Source organism: Ciconia boyciana, chromosome 3 (assembly GCF_034638445.1).
Source record: "Ciconia boyciana chromosome 3, ASM3463844v1, whole genome shotgun sequence".
Lineage (NCBI taxonomy): Eukaryota > Metazoa > Chordata > Aves > Ciconiiformes > Ciconiidae > Ciconia > Ciconia boyciana.
This window is the reverse complement of record NC_132936.1, coordinates 72,825,228-72,846,635: the sequence shown is the minus strand read 5'-3', so window position 1 is coordinate 72,846,635 and position 21,408 is coordinate 72,825,228. Positions and strand designations below refer to the sequence as shown.

Genomic DNA, 21,408 nt, shown 5'->3' with positions numbered 1-21,408 from the left:
TTTCTTGGCTCCAATTCAGGAAAGGCTTTTTAAGCCCTGCTAACTAGATAGGGTTATAGCAACTGATGAAGGCACATACTTGAAGTAGTGCTTTATTATCTTTGAATGCAAACTCTGCAGTGCAAAGCTGATCTGTTTTCTGTAACCATATGACACTAACAGGACTGTAATTGTGATAGCAGCTTCTGTTATTTTACCTTACTGAAAAGATTATTGGTAACAGGGGTAGCCAAAGCTCTGTGATAGCATCACTTATACAACTTGTAGGCTCTGGTGAGTACTTTTGAGATCAACCCAAAGACAGGGCTAACAAGAACACAGTTACAAAATCTGCTGTTACTAATTTGGAGGAATACTTCCACAGATTAATCTGAGATACTCCTATAAAAAAAAAGTTTTTGTACAGAGGTATCATCTCTAAAATTTAGGTGTGCCCTTTGTATTTAAAAAAGAGCAACCCCAAACCAAAACAATTCGTAGGGAAGGATACTACAAAATATGTGAACTCAGAATGGACAGGGTTTTTGGGTTTATCTTTTTTTTTTAAAAAAAAAGTCCCAAATAACAATCTTTTAACAGATATTTAGCATACTTATGCATAAGTACGCAAAAGCGTAAGTATGCCAAAGGCTCATTCCACTGTTGATTTTAATTTATTTATTTGTTTGTTTCCCTCATGCTCGGTTGCCACTCCAGCAATTGCTGGGCAGTGCCAAGTCTCTTCCCAGGCAAGCCAGAGCTGCAGTTCTTGGCCTTTGGAGCATGGGGTCGTGAAGAGGAGAGGCACCACGTTGCTGGGTGGCAGCTGGAGAGGACGCTCAGCGTGGCCCTGCCATGTACCCCAAGTCCATAGGGTCAGATGCACTGGGTCAGGAAATAATTGAAACATCCAATCTGATGATAAAGGGAGCAGTTTGCAGGAGTCTGATTAGAAGCGTTTTTCAGATTAGACATCTATAAAGCTGTGGCAGTTATAAGTTAGTACAAAGGAATTAATCTGATGTGCATTCCCATTTGTATTCAGTCGTGTTGAGAAGGATGATTGCTGTGTTAAAGAAACACATTTTATTGACATGTTAAATTAGTTATGGCTTTAAGTTACTTTGCCATAAGTTTCTTACAGACCAAGTGTAGCGCACAGGTATTTAGCTAGAATGTACAATAGAAGATAGAATAATGGCATATGAAAAAATGTAAGTTAGTCATGTAATGTCTGCTGAAGACATTTGGAGTAGTTGTGATTATATATGGCAGTCCTCTTACAATGAGGTGGAATTTTTGCTTGTGGGGACAATGAAGATGTCTTACCACTACTTACTTTAAACAGCATTTTGCTTCTGTAGTGTTAAGAGGGAGGAGAAAAAAAAAAAGAAAAAGAATTACTGCAGCCCTCAGCAAAGTCTGGAGTGGCGGAAAGACTTGCAGAGGTGTTGCTAAATGGTTAGTTTTGGGAACCTGCATTACTGTGGTTACACAGAAAGAGTTTTAGTTTGTGGGACTGGCAGTGAGGAAAAAAGTGGAAGAAAGCATTGTTCTAGTAAACTGAGAATGCAGAGGATGTGGAACCTATAGTTCCCCTCCCCCTGCTTTTTTAAAGATGCTTTTCAAAGCATTTCTAATAGCTGCTCATTTAATAGTTGATGAAGCCTCTCAGTCTGGGAGACTAACCAAAACCACCTAAAGAGTTGTGCTGCATCACCAATCCCAAAGTGTCCTCCTCACCCCAGTCATGGCTCAGACTTCCCAAACTTGTGTGTTTGGTTTATTAACCATTAATCTTGTAATATTTTTCAGTTCCTTTTGGTTTTTAAGCCTATTAAAGTCATATTTTCCAGTTCTTTTGTTGTAACTGTACTGCACAGAAACTTCTTTTTTGAAAGAACTGCTGAGATTCCCATGAGATGTCATGGCTCCAAGACTTCGGGCTTCAGAAAAACATCACACTTCAGAGTGAGTGGGTGGAACCACAAAAATCGAGGGGGGAACAGGAGCAGAGCGAGTGAAGAGGTAAAGTCAGTCTTAGACACATCACCGGTGCAGTGGCAACAGTTATGACTGGAAGTACGGGAGCCCTTTACGTACGTGGTTAAGAATACAAGAGATGAACGTGAACTGATTAAATAATAAGTTAAGTATCAGCAAAGCCTGTTTGTGTTAATTCAGTTTCCAAAGAAGTGTGTGTGTGACAAACTGTGCCATAGTGTTAAAAGTTTCTCAAGTCACTTTAAGGTTATAAATAGTTTTTTTTAGTTGTGGTTGTAGTATCAAATAGGTCTGTCTAGTCTGATTCACCAAAAGTCAAGTTTAGATGAACTTGGCCTAAAATAGGTTTAACTGCAAATTTGATTACAAGTGCAGGAAAAGACAGGGGCCTAGTCAGGGTGGACTGGGGAAGGAAATGGAGGGAAAAGCTGCTGATACTTATCGAGGAGGCCTGAAAGAAGCAGCTGTCCAAGCAAAGTTACAGGCTGCTTAAAACCACTGTCAGCTGCTGACTGGGGCACCTTCTGACCGACCTGCATATGGGGGTGGTCACTGCCTGTGTTCTCGCTAATCATGATGCAGAGCATTGCTGTGAAAATACAAAGCAAGCTGTTGGTTTAAAAATTTATCTAGAAGAGAGACTTGATGCATTTGACTTGTTTTCTTTCTTCCTTCCTCCCTCGGCATGAGCTCCACTAGGCCTGCTTCCTAGTCCTCTACGGGACCATGGGCGGTTATGCTAGTGGAAGTTGCATGTGTGTTTTATAAGTGCGGTGAACAGGTATAGCTTGGGCTGGCAGCTGTTTCCCATGCAAACTTGTGACTGAAGCAGTGCTAATTATCTTTGAATCCTATAAGTCTTGCTTGCCTGCTCTGTCATTGAGTTTCAGACTGCAAGTGGTGCCAAGCCTCTTCCCGTAAGCATGTGTTCTGTAGAAACTTGCATGTGAGCCCTGCCCAGATGTTTTAAAACCTAACTTAATGAATGTTAACATTGAAATATTTGAACATTCATATCCATTCAGACATTTCAGGATTACGTCCCAGGCATTAGTATCACGCAGCTAATGCTTTCTGCTGGTAGGATGCCCGCGTCCTCTCACTGGAAGTACTGAGCAGAGGTAAAAAGGGTGTCATGGGAACAGCGATTGAATCACCTGCTCAGTTGCTTAGGCAGAGCTGTTGTAGATAAAAGCTTGATACCTAGCTCAGGAAGGAGAAGACTGTTTGGATTGCCCTAAGGAGCACTGTCAGGGACAGCGTAACAGCCAGCTTCCCTTCAGGGTCATGGTTGACATCTTTCAGCATTGTCATCTGGGTGTGGGCTTCAAGGTCAGCTTCTGCCTTTAATCAACCTACATGAGCAGTCTCTGTCTCCTAGATTTAGTGCATAGGCTCTAGCGCTTGTACTTTTTCCCATGCTTCCACTTGTGTCAGGTGGAGTTATCTGTAAACACAGGGAAGTTTTCCTCGCTAACCTCCTGTTGTAAACTCTTCTTTGTTAAAGTATTTACCAATGTTTACCCCCCTGCGTGTTCCCTAAGATTAGATACAGTGTCTGCTGCAGCTTTGTTGTGATTTCTACATACCAGTATCAGCTTGCTGTTTTTCTTTTTTTTTTTTTTTTGGTATTTGTGTTGCCTGTCCCAGTGAGTCCAGGTTCATAGTTGAGGTCCCAATGCGTTTCAGAAATACAGTGTCAGAACTACTTGGTTTCTGCTGCTGCCACCTGATATGAAGGAAAAATTATAGTTCCTTCTTTGTAAAGAATTTTGAAAGTAGATGGGTGAAATGAAGAACTGCTTATTATGCAAGTCTGTAATCTTTATCACTTCAGTATGCACAAAGCTTTCCACTTGCTGTTTAAACTGCAACCATATCAGCAGACACATCATTTTAGCTTGCAAGCAGGTTTGGTGCTGCTGAGATTTGCATGCTTCACACTCAAGTGTTTGTGAAGCTTTGTTGCTGTTTACTTTCTAATTCCTTCTCATTATCCTGATAACATACCTTGTGCAGTTGCTCAGAGAGCTGTCATACCTTAGTGTCTGAGGGGAGTCATCATAGACTTCAGCCTGTTGCAGAAACACTAATTTCTCTGAAGAATCAGCAGCCTTAGCCTATCTGAATGGTAGACAAAGATGTATTTAACTTTGTATATATATAGATGTATGTATGTATATAAGATGTATATAATCATTATTGAATTTGGAGAGACAGCTTGCCTTCCCTCATACACTACCAGCATACAAAGTTTGTAATCTCTCCGTCAGTCTTCTCTGATAACTGTCAGTCTCTCTCATGTTTGATGAGTCTGAAGTCATAAATCTCTGATTTGATCTATCTTGGTCATTTTGTGCTCCTGCTGCCTTGAGGAGGTTGCTGTCTCTGTCCTGCAGGCAGACAAGCCCACTTGCCACACTCCTCACTGGATGTAGCCTTTTACTATCGTTGCCTTATCAGGTTGGTTATGCTGTGAAGTCTCTTCTGTCTTGTGGTACGAGGGCATCGTCTCCAGTATTTCCTTCTCCTGAGCTTGAACTTGTTTAACCTTGTGAGTTTTTCCCAGATTTCCAGGGGAAAGGCATTAACTTCTTTTCTGAACATCTACCAGCACCGAGTATCAGGCACAGTGTAGGCTTTTTGGTAAGCCACTGTAGAATTTTGTGATCTGTTGTGAAAGATAGTAAGTAATTCCTGAGGGATCAATAACCATTTAATCTCCAAGGTTTCTTTCTGATTTATAGGGCAGTATCTTGGCATGCTTCTGTTCTTCCGTTGCTTTAGATGACATTTTTCCTGAACTGGTGTCAGAGATGTCTGTATGCTAGGAGAGTCAGTGCTAGGCAAATTTTTCAGTTGAAAAGGACCAGGCTTTCTGCAGACCTTCCCTCCTGGAATAGTTTTCATCTTTCATAAAGTCTCCCAGTGGGGAAATGCAGAAAGAGCATCAAGAAAACCCCATCCTTCTTTCTGTGTGAAGGACAGAGTGGTTTGCCAAGGCGTGAGCCGTGCTGAGCAGAGTTCAGAACTATCTCCTGCATGGTGACTCAGCCTGGTGATCTCCATTACTGCAGCTTGCACTTTGCCACTTTATCTGCAATGTCACTCTCTTCCGGTAGCGTGGCCTGTTACCAACACAGGCGTGCTTCCTCGGTCATGGCTGTACATGCCAATGACGTCCCTCGAGATCTTCAGTCTCACAGCTAAGCCATCCTGCTGCTTCCATGCACAGTGGAGATCCAAAAGAAACCACATTGAAGAGGTTCTTCCTGCAGCTCTGCAGCAGAGGGTCCTGCCAATAAACCACCCCTGTTGTCAAATGCACCCAATGGATTTGGCTCTTGCACCCTTCAGGCCCCTCCAAAGCAGTTTGTTCATCCAAAGTGCAGCATAGGCACTGACTCGGATTCCCACAGGGTGCAAGCAAAGCAGAATAGGCATTTTTCTTCTGCACTTCGTTGGTGAAGCTTTAACGTGATGGAACCTATGATATGCACAGGTGGGGTATGGAGGAGAAGGGATTTCTTCCACACGCCACTTGGTGCTGTTTGCATAGCGTAGGAGCTGTGTCTGCTTTTCAAGAAAGAATTCTGGAAAAACAAAACCACAACTATTTGGTTTGCTGTCTTCAGAAGAAAAGCTGGTTGTCGGCCTTTGTCACTGAAGATCTGTTGCTTTCTAGTCTCTTTCATCTCTAGGGGACAGTGCTTCCATACATACCTGACAGATTCATCTGTGCACCCTGGCTGTGTGCATCATGCAGCTATTCAAGCTTCCAGAGGGGTACGGGTGCCAGGGCCATCTGAATGCCTCTTCATTGCTGCTGTCTTGTAGTGATGAGGAGTCTGCCCACTATATGGTTCTTTTTTTCCTTTTGCTCTTCTTTAAATCAATGCCCGTGCTGCATGAAGAGTCCTTTTTGTTTTTAATAGAGGGTCGGTGACGCCCGTCTTCTGACAATTTCGGAAAAATGTACTGGCTTGGTTTCTCTTGTTTGTTAGTTATAAATGTTGAGTCGTATCAGCAGGTGATTAGTTCTGGTACCTGGGTCAGAGTTACTTGTCTATGCCCGTACTTGCCCCACACAGACTTCCTTCCTGGGGGCATTTTGAGGTCATACCAGGGATGGTCTGGAGGAGTTCTGGCAAAGATTCACTCTTAGCTGTTGACCTTCTCACGCAACTCAGCCTTTGTGTTGTTCACTGTTGTGAATGGGTAGAGAGAAGGAAACTCTAGGAGCACTGCGTGTACTTAGCCCATGAAATTAGCTGAATATGTCTGGGAAAGCGCTCAGCTGATTGCATGTGGAATAAATCCATTTCCTTGGGACACAGCACATCTTCTGTCTGTTCATCACAGTTAAGTCATGCAATGAGAAGGTGCTATAGTATGTGGCCTCTCCTTGATGCTGTAATAGGCAAGCTGCTTTCCTTGGCCAGAAAAGTTGGGCTTTAGTACTGGCACATAACTCAGTAAAAATCATGTCAAATCAATTCTTACTTTAGTCCTCGTCACTGGTGATTAAACCTGCACAGTGGTTTGCTGTCTAACACATGTGAACTTCTACTAAGAATTTTATTCTCAGCTTTTCTTAGAGGATCAGTATGTGGAATTGTTTGGCAAGAGTCTTTGTTTTAAAATACTACTGTACATGTTGACACCATTTTATTATGTTGAATGCGCAATATGATCCAAGTTGTAAGGATGGAGTTTTCTGGATGTGAGATGTGATTTAGTATGGTTGGAGACCAGATAAGAACAGGGGTGACAATGAATGGAATGAATGTCTTGATTGGAATGAATGTCTTGATACCCTACTTGTAATTTAAGCAGATTCCCACTTGTAAGTTTGTGGAACACCATTATACGTAGTTGGGTGGCTTTAGCTTATTTTGGTCTTTTTCACTAGCAGAAACAGGGTAGGGAAATTCTTAAAAAGCAGAAATTTCAAAACTCAAACCCATGGTTTGAAGGAACCAGTTTATTGGGGTAAAGTTATAATGTTAGCCTTTCACTGAGCATCTCAGTCTGGGACCGCTAGTATGTAGCACGGAAGAGTTGTGTGTCGCTTACACTTTTTAGGAAAATTGGGGTGAAGATGATCTCAAAGACTCCTAAGAGAGTAACATAAAGCACCCATCCTGTTACTGAAAATTATTTTGGTTGCCTCCCATGCAGAGTATACCCAGAAAGAGAACCTTTGTTTTACTGAGTTTTGAAAGATAGTTTTCAAGTTTCTGGGCTTTTCATTTAACGTTACAGTGAAATCTCCAGGTGCGAGAATGCTTTTCATAGGACAGCCAGTCATTATAGTTCAAGTCAACTTAAATATATGAATGTAGGTTTCTTTGGGGTTTTTGCTTCTTAAACTGCTACTTGCTTGAAGCTTTAATCCTATATATTTTCTAAAAGTGATTAAGAATGCAAAGCTTTTTTATTAATAATTGCGATATATTTCTAGAATAACTAAGGCTATTTTAAAATATGCAAACTTTTTAAAGATGAAATAGGAATTGTAGGACAAATGACAGTATATTGGTTAATCAGTTTCTTTAAGTGACATGCATGTGTTTTCTTCGTGTTTCTAGTGCAAAAGTGTGCAATATTCTTACGTTGATGTTTGAGAAATAAACTGTCTATTCAGCTGAATTGGTCAAAAACTTCACAGGATGAAAAATTATTTTTCCTTACAGATTGTTCTGTTATATGGTATGGTAATACCAAGATCTGCAGAAATTGAGCGTTAGTCGATTTGGATGTAACTGAAGGACTCTGTCTGAAGTCTTCGATCCAGAGGCTTTGAAAGGCCGTTGGGTGCTCTGGGAGTTAGAGAATATCTCTCAGCTTTAGGTTAATAATTTTACTCTGGAACTAAGAAACCATTCTTGATGAAACTTCTAGCAAACAAAAGTGCCCCTATAAAAAGTTTAGGCTTCTTCAGGATTGTCTGGTTTCCCGATTTTCATTTATACACACACACATTATTTATATACACACACATATATTTTATATATATACACACATACATATATATACAGATATATATACACACATACATATATACACACACATATATGTGTATATTTAAATGGTTGTGGTTGTGTTGCCAGTCACAATGACAAGTGTGTTGTCAGTCTTTCTGGGGTTCTTAAAGAAATGACTTTCTCTAGCAGTTGAAATGGAGTCCTTTGCCTCTGGAGGATTTGAGACTAAGGAAACTTGCATGGACTAAATGGAAAGTAGGATGGTAATTACAGCTCACTTTGTATTTTCATTTAGCTTAATTTACAGTCTGAGGTACAGTCAGGTGGTTGGGCATTTGAATGTTACAACTGTTACAGTCTAATCACAGGAACCTGGTAAGAGTACTCATGTATTTCTTTCTTCAGATGCATAGAAATATTAGCGGAGGCTATTCCATGTATTCAGTTATGAACAGAAAAAAACTAAATGCAGTAAATAAAATTGTTATTATGATTGTCACTCAGCGATACCAAAAGGTATATACTCTTTTAATCTGTGAAATTGCCTTGTAGTGTTGATTTATCGCTGTAAATATAGCGACTGGATGAGGGAAAATGTCTTACATTTCATTTAAAAAAAACCCCAAACATTTCTCAGATGGAGTAGTTTTTGTATTTTAAAAAAAACCTGTAGATGAACATTATGCCACATTAGCAAGATAGAATTGATTGTATTACTGTTGAAGTTGAAAGTAGACCAATATTTTTAAAATGGACTTTTGAAATATAAAATCTTGCCTGTTTATGATTTGGTTCCCCTAGACCAAATTAACTTGGATGCTCAGCAGGGACTCTATTTGTTCTGGCGTAAGAACAAGCATGGGGCAGAGCTTCCTGGTCTCAAAAAGCTGGTGATGGTAAGAGGCCTCTGCAGTGTTCCCAGCCAGCTGAATGCTTGAGGTATTTTTGCCATACAGGAAATCAATTGCAGCTGAATGTGCACTGTTTCCACTCCAAGTATATAAACAGGCCTTATGGTGATATAAAAAAAAAGAAAAAAAAAGAATCTAGTCTTACATTCAATAGCTTCTTGAAAGTTCAGAGCAAGAACATTTGATGTTCGGTTTCTGTGGATTCTTCACTGTCACCTTTGGCTGAGCCCATAGCACAGAAATAGCTAAGAAGAAGTAAATTAATCTTGGGGTCCTCTAGAACAGGCAAATATAAAACAATGGCTTAGAGAAATGAAAATAATAAAAAAGGTATTCTTGTTCAGTTCCTGGTTGATGTTCTGAAGCTGTGAAGGGTTACAAATTTAGCAAAGGGAATGAGTTCTTTCCCTTGTTAAATCAAGAATCCTGCATTTTTTAGGCTTCAAGGTAGGTTAATAAATTTTGCTAGAAAAAGCTGCATCACAATTGTATCTAAATAGCTGCTTTTTGTGAAGTGGTAGAAGACACAATATTTTCATTTGGATATTTATCATTCTCTGACCTTGTGAAAATATCTAGATCAGATGCAGGTACCAGACAGATCTCAGAAAGTGACCCACGGCTCGGATTTGCTTTAATGGCTAGAGATGTGTCCTTCTGTTGCTCACCAAGAAAGTGAGGGTTCATTTGGATAGAGGTTTCCAGGCATTAAAGATAATTAAGTTTAAAATCAGTGCTAACAATTTCCAGAAGGAGCATGGCCTGAAGCTTTCAGGGCTTAGAGCTTGGGAACCCAGCAGCACTTCACTGCTCTGCCGTAGACTTACAACGCAACCATAGACAAACTGATCTAGATTTTTAAAGGTACGTGGGTAGGCACTTGCAGAGGTGGTAAGACTCTTAATGAGATTTTCGGAATCACATTAGTGTCTAATTCCTATTAAAAATCTGACCCTTTAGCCTGTCTGAACTGGATTCAGCCCGTGCTGCGTTTTATTCAGCTACTCTTTAAGGCAGAATGGGCAGGCAGTACAGTGAGCATGGCTTAGAGGGCAGAAACCGGGGTGAGCACGGCCCCCCACTGAGCTGCGGACTTGTGGTCCTTTTCCTCTAATTCCATAATTTTTACCCTCCTTTCTGCAGAATGCCAGAGATTCAACAGAGGAGAGGAAAAGTGACTCCGCTTTGCCTAATCTAACGGTGATTTCCTTGGCGAGTGCTCTACCAGGTAATTTTTTTTTTTTTAAAATTTTTTTTTTTTTTAATAAGAGATTATGTTTATTGTGCCTCTGGCTGAGGTGATTACTGTTGACGTTCAGTGAACATACCTCAAGTTAACTATGAGACTGCTGAGTATGCAAATCCCTGGTAGGCCTCTGTACTGTATAGGCCTGAAATGTTGGTTAGCAAAGACCATGGGTTTTCTTGATGTGCATGCTAGTGGGGTTTTATGCTAATTAAATGATAATTTTGGGGCACCCAGGCAGTTAGAGGAGGCTAAGTCTTCAGTATTACACCTGTTTTTTGTAACTGAAATTTTGCTTAAGATCTGTAGCTGAAGTTTTGTTTGGTTGCTTGATTCCTTCCTTTGGGAGTTAGAAGCTCAAGGGCAGCCTTGGCTGCAGTGACCATGAAATGGTGGAGTTCAAGATCCTTAGGGCACTGAGGAGGGTGCACAGCAAGCTCACTACCCTGGACTTCAGGAGAGCAGACTGTGGCCTCTTCAGGGGTCTGCTTGGTAGAGTGCCATGGGATAAAGCCCTGGAGGGAAGAGGGGCCCAAGAAAGCTGGTTAATATTCAAGGATCACCTCCTCCAAGCTCGGGAGCAATGCATCCCAACAAAGAGGAAGTCAGGCAAAAACACCAGGAGGGCTGCATGGATGAACAAGGAGCTCCTGGACAAACTCAAACACAAAAAGGAAGCCTATAGAGGGTGGAAGCAAGGACAGGTAGCCTGGGAGGAATACAGAGAAACTGTCCGAGCAGCCAAGGATCAGGTGTGAAAAGCTAAAGCCCTGATATAATTAAATCTGGCCAGGGACATCAAGGGCAACAAGAAAGGCTTCTGTAGGTATGTCAGTGATAAAAGGAGGACTAGGCAAAATGTGGGCCCTCTCTGGAAGGAAATGGGAGAACTGGTTACCCGGGATATGGAGAAGGCTGAGGTACTCAATGACTTTTTTGCCTAAGTCTTCACCAGCACGTGCTCAAGCCACACCACCCAAGTTGCAGAAGGCAAAGGCAGGGACTGGGAGAATGAAGAACTGCCCACTGTAGGAGAAGATTAGGTTCAAGACCATCTAAGGAACTTGAAGGTGCACAAGTCCATGGGACCTGATGAGGTGCATCCACGGGTCCTGAGGGAACTGGCAGATGAAGTTGCTAAGCCACCATCCATCATATTTGAGAAACTGTGGCAGTCGTGTGAAGTTCCCACTGACTGGAAAAGGGGAGACATAGCCCCCATTGTTAAAAAAGGAAGACCCAGGGAACTACAGGCCAGTCAGTCTCACCTCTGTGCCCGGCAAGATCATGGAGCAGATCCTCTTAGAAACTATGCTAAGGCACATGGAAAATAAGGAGGTGATTGGTGACAGCCAACATGGCTTCACTAAGGGCAAATTGTGCCTGAGAAATTTGGTGGCCTTCTGTGACGGGGTTATAGCATTGGTGGATAAGGGAAGAGCAACTGACACCATCTACCTGGACTTGTGCACAGCATTTGACACTGTCCTGCATGACATCCTTGTCTCTAAATTGGAGAGACATGGATTTGATAGATGGACCCCTCGGTGGATAAGGAATTGGCTGGATGGTCACACTCAAAGAGGTGCAGTCAATGGTTTGATCTCCAGGGGGAGACCAGTGACGAGTGGCGTTCCTCAGGGGTCGGTATTGGGACTGGCACTGTTTAACATCTTTGTCGGCAACATGGACAGTGGGACTGAGTGCACCCTCAACAAGTTTGCCGACGACACCAAGGTGTGTGGTGCGGTCGACATGCTGGAGGGAAGGGATGCCATCCAGAGGGACCCTGACAGGCTTGAGAAGCGGGCCTGTGTGAACCTCATGAAGTTCAACAAGGCCAAGCACAAGGTCCTGCACATGGGTTGGGGCAATCCCAAGCACAAATACAGGCTGGGCAGAGAATGGGTTGAGAGCAGCCCTGAGGAGAAGGACTTGGGGGTATTGATTGATGAGAAGCTCAACATGACCTGGGCAATGTGCACTTGCAGCCCAGAAAGCCAACGGTATCCTGGGCTGCATCAAAAGAAGCTTAACCAGCAGGTTGAGGGAGGTGATTCTCCACCTCTACTCCGCTCTCGTGAGACCTCACCTGGAGTACTGCATTCAGCTCTGGGGCCCCCAACATAAGAAAGACATGGACCTGTTGGATTGAGTCCAGAAGGAGGGCCACGAAGATGATCAGAGGGCTGGAGCACCTCTCCTATGAAGACAGGCTGAGAGAGTTGGGGTTGTTCAGCCTGGAGAAGAGAAGGCTCCAGGGACACCTTATAGCAGCCTTCTCAGTACCTGAAGGGGGCCTACAAGAAAGCTGGAGAGGGGCTTTTTACAAGGGCATGTAGTGATAGGACAAGGGGTAATGGCTTTAAACTGAAAGCGGGTAGATTTAGATTAGATATAAGGAAGAAATTCTTCACTATGAGAGTGGTGAGGCACTGGAACAGGTTGCCCAGAGAAGTTGTGGATGCCCCATCCCTGGAAGTATTCAAGGCCAGGTTGGCTGGGGCTTTGAGCAACCTGTTCTAGTGGAAGGTGTCCCTGTCCATGGCAGGCAGGTTGGAACTAGATGATCTTTAAGGTCCCTTCCAACCCAAACCATTCTATGATTCTATGATAAGTGCCACTTTCATGGAGAAACAGTGGTCTCTCCATGGGCCTGGGGAGATCTGGCACTTCTATGTTCTCCTGAGATTTTCTATGTTACTGTATGTCATTTGGAGAAGAAATTGATCTTTCATAGTTTATTTTTTAGGGGGTTAATTTTGTTTATGTGTTCTTACTACCTGAAAGTCTTGGGGGACCTGGGGAACTTGAGAGCATAAGAAAAGCAGATTTAGATGCCATGGAAATGTAACTTGATTGTAATAACTGATTTCACTCATTTGATTATCTGAAACAAATTGACATTCCAGAAATCTTCATGATAGGGCTGGCAGGAGACTCCGCAGAAAATATTAAATAAGATGGCTTTAGGCAAGGTCCCTTTCTCCCTCCTTTCCTCCTCAGTCCTGGTGCCAACCCAAAGGAGTCTCTTCTTCTCTCTGAAGAACACTGACATTCAGTGATGGGCTTTGTGGGTAACAACACGGACACTGGTATTTGGAAAAACTCAATGACTTATACATAACCTACTTCGCTCCTTCCAGATGGAGTATCTAATGCTGAAACCAGTGTAGCATGGATTAGTTTAAAATTAAAAAAGAAAAAAAAAGTACATTATGTTAATTGGCACTCTGGCTTCTGTGACCTGCAGAGGGAATACTAATATGCTATAGTAGACCACTAATTAATAATATTTATGATTTTACCCTACTGATAGTGGGGCTTGTAATTTAATTTTGTAGTATGTATTGATGATCCAGTTGTGTTCAAATGTTTATAAAATTTTAGGAGAACTTTGTCGGATCCAATGCTTTGGGATTGCATAGCTTTAATAGGTAGACACTAGCAGGATTGCATAGCATTCAGTTGAAGCTTACATCTGACAAACATTAGCAAGATCTTACTTTCCTTTGGATCCAAGGGAGAACAGTCTCTGTAAGTAGGAAAACATTTTGCAGAGCCTGAGAGAAGAAAGAACAGAAATTCTTCTTCAGTATTTTCTAAAAATAGCAAGATTTGAATAAGGTTGCATGTTTTAACATACATTAGAGAAAAATTATTGGTGTGACCTAAATTCAGTACACTAGTTGCCTGTGTTATTTGCTGATAGTTAATTACTAGCATATTTTTTTTGTCCACAAATGTGGAGGGGCTGTACATTCACAGGTTCCACACAGCAAATAATTTTATTTATTTAGCTTGAAATTTGTGCATATCCAAATGCATGTGAAATATTTGCCTAGTGACCGTAGAAAGTGAATTACTTGCACAAATCCCCCCCCTGCCCTGTGATTTCCATTTCATTTCAAATGTGCTGCTTGGCCTTGGTTTTGAGTTGTGGTGGTTTTAATGTGTTTTCATGATGAACAGAAAAGCTAAACCAGACTGTCAGACTCGAATAACCTCTTTTCTGAAAGCTGAGATAACATGGCTTGTGCATGTGTCCTAAGAGGCAGAGGATTTCCTAAGATTCTCTGGGATCCACAGTAGACAAGGGTTCACTGTGAAGTGCTTCAGAAAATTGTTGTATCAACAAAACTGGAGTGTGTGGGAATGTATCAACTAACGGGATAAGGCATTCAAGGACTAGATGAAGTGCATTTAGTAAAGAATTAATTTCATGGGAAAAAGGAAGAAACCTAAAATATGAGGAGTGGTGTTCTGTAAAAAGAATAGCTTAATGGTTTGGGCAGATACAGCTTTGAGGGATGGATGTTAACTCTGTACCAAATAACCACCAGTAATTTTGCCAAATTTGCTTCACGTGCCAGACTTAAATCTAGAGGTTTTAAGACTATTTTCATCCTGAAAAACTTTAGGGGGTGGTGGCGGAGACATTTTATTAAATTTGTTTCTATTTTGCTATTATCCATTTGACTTGTATAACGATATTGTGTGTTTTTAATTGTTTCAAGAAGTTTTAGAATATGCTAATCTTTGGAAAGAATGAAAATGGGCTTCAGCAGCTCTTAAAATCATGTCATCTGTTGTAGCAGAGAAGGGAACATCAGATCAATATGCTTTGTTCTAACAATTCAGGATGAGTTTTGATATGCAGTGTGTTTATGCTAAAAGTCACTACACAAAAAAATTCCTCGAGCATCTGTGCATCACTGAATGCTTTGTTTAGGCCATGTCTTTAATGGTATGAGGGCTTGCAAATCTGTGTGGGGATGGAGAGGAATGATGCATGCCCACGTGTGAGCTTTTCTGTAAGTCGGTTCTATTTTTGGCATGCAATGGAGCAGAGGTACCGGGCAAAAGTAGGGGTTCACTTGCGATGTGGGAAGTTTTCCTATTGCGGGAACCTCGTACCAGGTTCTTAGAGCAGTTGCGTTAGTATCCATGGGAATATTTGGGGTTTAATTTAGCATGCTAGATTAGGGCCTAATACCTTAATTAAGGCTAGCAATTTTTAATAAGTTTCCCCCAAACCCTTTGTGGCTGATTGTAGTCAGACTGAAACAGACATAATATAAAGCGCATCTCTAGGGCTTTCTCTTGTTGGCAATTTTATGAAAGCTGTCATTCTACTTCAGAGTGGTGAAGCTGGCCAGTGAATGTAATCTTTAACAGAAGGATCCACAGATCTGACTAGACTTCTTAAAAATATTAATCCAAATGACTTATGCCAGTGTCGTATTGAAAGTCTAAGTACATTTAGTACACAAATGTACACTTAGTACATTTAGACTAACAGTTTTATAAAAATCCTGATAACTATTTAAAAAAAGGCTTTGTTAATAGATAAAACATCTTTTCTAGACACTGCTTAATTCTCTCGTCAGTTCACATGTTTGGGATTTTCTGCTGTGAAAAAGATTAAATGAATTGTCTGAACAAATTCAGGAATAATATAATTAGGATTTTGTATAATCTATAGGCAAAGTGATTTATTTTTTTTAAACATTTGTATATTAAGATGTTGAGTAAAAATTCTTATCTTTATTTAAAAAAAATCTAGAAAGACAAGCTCACTCACCCCTATCTTCCCCCGATGCTTGCTCAGAGTGGTCCGTCCTTTCCCGCTCCCGTCTCCTATTGTTATGGTCAAATGACCAAGGAAAAGTGTATACTTCCTTTTGTGTCCAGTAGATAGGGGTTCTTAATTGATGACTGCTGCTTTCTTTCTGACAGAAAGGAAATGAATGGGCAGTAGTGATTATAGCACATCTGTTGTTTTCTGGTGAGCATCCTGTACAGCAGTGAAACTGTCTCAAAGACTACTTTTTTTTTTTTCCTGTTCAGGACTAGTTAATAGAGGGGGTATGGGTGGCATGTGACAGTATTGTTCCTTTGTCGCAGGTGTAGCAGAGCAGAAAAACAAATCGCACGCTGGAACAGAGTGACTTGTTTATGTTTTCCAAATAAGTGTATTTTACAAAAAAAAGAAATCTTGCAAAGACTTCAGGGATGTACTGTTTTTTGATTGCATGATGTAGGTCGTGAGTCCTGTCTTCGTAGTATAGTCACTGCGCTGTAGGTGTAACACTCCAAAATCATGCTGAAATGGCTTTCTCTGGGGAAGGGGAGAAACAAAATAGCACTCGTACCAAGGACCCAAAAGCTGAAACATTCACGCAGCTTTCACTCCAGTTTGTAAGTCTGTGATACAGTTGTCCATCTCCTGCCCGAACATCTTTTCCTTGATGTGTTGCAGCCTAACTCCCAGGAGCGCTGAGGAACTCCCTGGGGAGCTCTGTGGTGTGCTCCTGCCCTCCTAGAGAGGGGCTGGGGATGGAGCCAGGAGAAGCTCCTTACCTGGCTTCACAGACTGCAGAGAGGGAAGTTTTGAGGACAGATGAATGAGGAAGTATAGGAAAGGGTCTGGCCTGAGAGAAGAAGGGGACGTGAAGGTGGGGAAGACAGATGTCTGGGGAAGTGATTGAGAGAGGCCAGTAAAGCAGCTGGCTGAAGTAGGTATGGGATGGTAGTGGAGTGTATCACAGCTTGTCCTCTGCATCACACCAGCCGCAATTTTTGCACTTTTTTTTTTTCTTTCTGACTCCTGTATTATAAAGCGAGTGGAAGTGGGATGCCCTCTGTGCAAACCCTGAGTGTGCCTACAGGGAACCCTTTTATTCTCTCTTGCCACACAAAGTAGTTGAAAAACTGAGGTCTGTAAATCTGAATCCTTACCACTTTGTTGTCCTTTGTTCCTTCCTTTTGCTTTTTATCATGTTTAATTGCAGCATTTCTTGTAAGCAAGGTGCCAGTACTCTGCTTTTGCACAGACTAAATATTTTGGTACTTAAACTGATAGGGCTTATGTTGAGCTTGGGTGAAGGTGGTTAACTAAAGTTAGCACACTGGATAGTGCTGCCCTCTTTCTTGCAGGTTTCTGATGTGTGTCGGATAAAATTGGGGTTTTTTGCAGCCCGTTCTTGTCACTTGCTATCCCAAGCTCTGCCCCTGCCCTCTTAAGAGAGGATCCCCATCACTTAACAAAGGAGGTGTTGAGATGTACAGCTTCGTATCCATAAGATGCTGTTTAGCTGGAAGCTTACAGCCTTCCTTAAGCTAAACAGGTTTTTCAAATAACAGATGCACATGGCCACCAGAGGTTGGAAAAGTGAGCAAGAATATACTGTGCTGTAGGTGAACATCAACATAGCGGAATACAAAATTCATGATACTATAAATGAATCATGCTGCAATTAATGCCCCAGTGATACATATGCCCTTATGGTGTTGGCAAAATGGGCGTCAAAACTGTGCCCCTTCCTTTGACCTGATTTCCATCCACACTCTTAAGTTTACAGACAATGTGGAGTAATCAACTGCGTAATTATCCAGCATAGATAAGGTTAAACTTCTGTCGTTGCTGCTTTTCCCTGATCAGATCAAACTTCAGAAAATGGAAAAACAGGTGCCATAAAAACAATTTTAAATTGGGTGGGTTTTTTCCCCTTCTTTCTAGTGGTGAAGCTGGTTTTTTTTGGGTTTTGGGGTTTTTTGTTTGTTTGAGGTTGTTTTGTTGGTTTTTTTTGTAGGCTTGCCTAAGGGTAATTTAAGCAACTAAATAATCCTTTTGCTTTCTGAGTGAGATACACAGAGACCCTGTTCATGCCTCCAAAGCCTTTTAAACATTTAGCCTATCCCCACAGGATTTCAGACTTATCTTGCATCTGTTGGCAAGCATTATGTTGTAGCTAAATATTAGTCATGGCACCAGCCAAGTAATACAGGAAAAACCCACGGAATCAGTTGAAATCTATTTGCTGAAGTCTTTGTAAATTCCATTTTATGGATCTCTTAATGCATTATGGTAAGTTTTAAGAAAGATAGTAAATTGTTGATTTGAGATTTTTGCAATTCTAAGCACTACATTGATGTATTACTCTGCACCTCCTGCATGACTCATGAGAAACAATTGAATATTTGTGTGACTTAGTGTATTCAAATTGCTATATAGAAGTTTGCTAAAATGTTTTTATTATGGATTGCTGGCTTTGGAAACAGATGTGACTTCTTTTCATCCTGAGCTAAAGATGCAATACATGACTTAGAGCAGGACTATAGATTGTTTTACAAAATTTTCAAAGACGGCTCTTTGAGTATTGATGCATTGATGACTGTACACACATACCAAAATCCGATTAAAAATGTAAAAATACTTGTTCTGTTGAGGCAAATATTCATTAAAGCATGATACATAGCTGTTCAGTAAAAGAAACTTCAGCAAGAACTTCAACCTCTAAAAGAAAGATTAGCTACTGCTTTTATCAGCATGAACATTGCTTTGAAGATACTAAACATCTGGTTTCCTTCTGGGAGAATTATGTTCTGTCCACTTGACCCTTTGTAAAAGTAAACATTTTTATTAGTTACGTTATGTAGGAATTTGAGAAAATATTTAATACATAAAAACCCCCTCTGCTTTGCGTACTTAGCTTCAGTTGCCTAAGTACAGTGCATCAAATGCTGTTTTGTTCTTGATTCATGAGTTTCTTTTGTAACTAAAAATTACACCAGTATGGAATTTGGTAGGAGATATTAACTATGATTTTCCTTTCTTTCTTTGTTTTCCTCTTTAAAAGAAAATATTCCTCTTTTTCCCTCACTCCCGTGTCACCTCCCAAGAGTGTGTTTGTCACCCCCACAGACATTTCAGCCCTAACTTCTTGCCTTCAGCTACGGCTGTAAACTGTACTTCAAGGGTAAATCCAGCCTGGATCGTATTTGTTTACTACATAATTTAGATGGGTGAAGTTACTTAGTAAAGATAGTTGTATATCTTTGTATTTGGGTATTGCAGTCTTCTGTGATCAAATGGAGGTTAAAGATTATTGGAGATGTAGCTTCTAATCCTCTTCTAATCCTAGGGTAGACTAGAAAGACCTTAAAATCATAATTGTTATATTTGTTTTTTCCATGTGGAAATAGATTACTTAGGAAAAATACCCTCCATACATACAGGTTTAAACACTAATGTTGCTTGTTTTGTGCCAGTATGAGAGTGAGTGGATATATTTTAAAATACACAGTGTAGCCTTTTAAGTAAGGAAGAGCATTGGACTTTATGAAATGTTAAACTTCAGAAATTATTTTGAAAGTGAAGCCCAGTTAGGAATTTTTCAGCCAAAAATATTTTGTTGGAAAATAGCAATTTATTGAAAACAGAACACTTCACACAAACAGACAGTTTTCAGCGAAACTATCAGCAAGAGGAGTTTCTGAGATACAGGATTGTAAGAAAATGTGGTTCAGTTCCATGGAAAAATAACAATATAATTTAAAACTGAAGTGAATCCTGTGTCTCTGGGAAGTTCTGTCTCCGTTTTTTTAATTATTTTTATTTGGATTACAATCCTTCAGTCGTCTCTACCTCTTCCTCACAAAGGACATGGATATTTTCAAAAGTCTACTTTTTATTTTTCCATAAGTTGGAAAGATAGCTTGCTAGTTGCTTTTAGTGCACTGATGTTCATTTTTGCAAATTGTTCCTATGGAAAAGATTCTTCCGTGGTTTTAATTGAAACAGTCTGACAAATGTCAGACACAACGTGAGTCAGGTAATGATTCCCTCTATTCCTTTTTGTTCCCCATTTGACATGTATTAAATCTCTAACTGATGACTTATCAATGAAGTTAAGACCTCCTCCAAATTCTTACAGATTTGATTTGTCCTATTTATTATTATTATTAGTCTAAATTGTGTTGCTTATGTAATAGGCACCATAACTGCTTGTCTCTTTATTGGATGTGCCAATGTTGAGAGTTTATTAATCTCCAGGGTGAAGTGAAGCCTTTCAAAAGACTATGTGCTGCTTTTAGTCTCAGGATAGAGAGCTTTTGATCAAGTGGGTTGCAGGATAATTGAGGGCACTTGTGCCAAATCTGTCTAGAATCTAAACCAAGAATACAGACTTTTCTGTGTTTATTTTGGGAGTAGGTTCATAGTTTTAAAGTTTGCCTCATACACCAATATTTATGAGAAATGACATTGAAGCGGACTTTAAACAGAACATTATAATTTGAAATGTTATTGTCTCTCTGAAGCACATCTGGTAGTGCAAGATCTAAAGCTATTAATTTGGCCAGGACAATGAGTTCTTTATGAATTGAGGCTAGCCTATTGAAATGAGTTTGCTCCTGAATTAATGATGATGGAGGGTGGGGAGTTTGGAGTAATGACCATCTGCTGGGTTGTTAATGTCCAGCAGACTTCAAGAGACACAGTGACGCCTGTGGTAACATGCTTGCACTAACCTTAATATCTGTGTTGTTACTATGCATCAAACAACGAAAAAAAAGCTGGATTAAACTATAAAATTCGGGTAATTTTTTTGTGTGTGTGAGAGGACTGTCTTCCAGGGGCAGAAGCTTACTGCTTGTCCACTAGAGTGGGAGTGCTCAGTGCAAAAAAAAAAAAAAAAAAAAAAAATAAATCCTTACTAACCAAATTTACCATTCAGTGTTATTTTCTGTCTTCCAGTTATTCTCTATTCCTGAGAACAGCTTGATTTGATTCCCCCGCCCCCCAGGAGAGATGAGAGGCAAAGAACCCAAATGTTTTTCACTCTGGGGACTGGCGGAGCCCCACACATGTGCTGTTGTGCTTCATCTGCCATGGTGCAACGGGGCATGTGTGATAATCAGATGTGTCCCCAGCTCTTAGTCCTTGTTGCTACTTATTCCACGTACCTAGGTTGCAACCCAAGATGTAGTTTAAATGCCTGAAACAGCAATTCTCACAAAGCCATTTTACAGCCTTTCAAGGCTGGGAGTAGCGTATGTTTTTTATTATTGTCAAATCATATTTTTGTCTTGTTTGTACCCTTATCAGATGTAAGAATATAGATACTTGAGGAAATTCTGTAGCGTAAGTAACTGTATAAATGAGGGAGGCATGAGATTCCCCTCCATGAGCAATTTCCTTCCCTGTGTATTGGTCTTCAAGGTGAGTGACACAAGCCTGCTGCGTGCTTGCTGGAAATGAGATTAGTAGCTGGGGGTTTTCCTTAAAATGAATTGGCAGTACTGATAGAAAAATGCATACTTCATTCTGTGTATGTGGAAAGCATAATGTAAACATACATTTATTTATAAGTAGGCATAATACAAATATTTTAATATATCTATAGTATTGTACTTCCTGCCATTGATCTTTATCACTAAAAGTAAACAAATCATTTTGCCTTGATGATTCTGGTATGTTAATCTAGGATTGCAAACC

General features: G+C 40.6%; 1 protein-coding gene across 8 annotated transcripts in view; it reads left to right on the top strand.

The window, feature by feature from the left end:
- The window catches only part of PLEKHG1 (pleckstrin homology and RhoGEF domain containing G1), a 137,995-nt gene that overhangs the window by 2,965 nt on the left and 113,622 nt on the right, over positions 1–21,408 (top strand). For 4 of the 8 annotated variants that reach the window (XM_072856118.1, XM_072856113.1, XM_072856120.1 and 1 more), the window contains exon 2: positions 10,025–10,109. The exons of 1 other annotated variant lie outside the window; for it this stretch is intronic. The gene's annotated coding sequence lies outside the window, so the exon portion shown is untranslated. The remainder of the gene's footprint in view (positions 1–10,024; positions 10,110–21,408) is intronic. 3 more of the 8 variants (XM_072856117.1, XM_072856112.1, XM_072856114.1) reach the window with 1 other exon arrangement.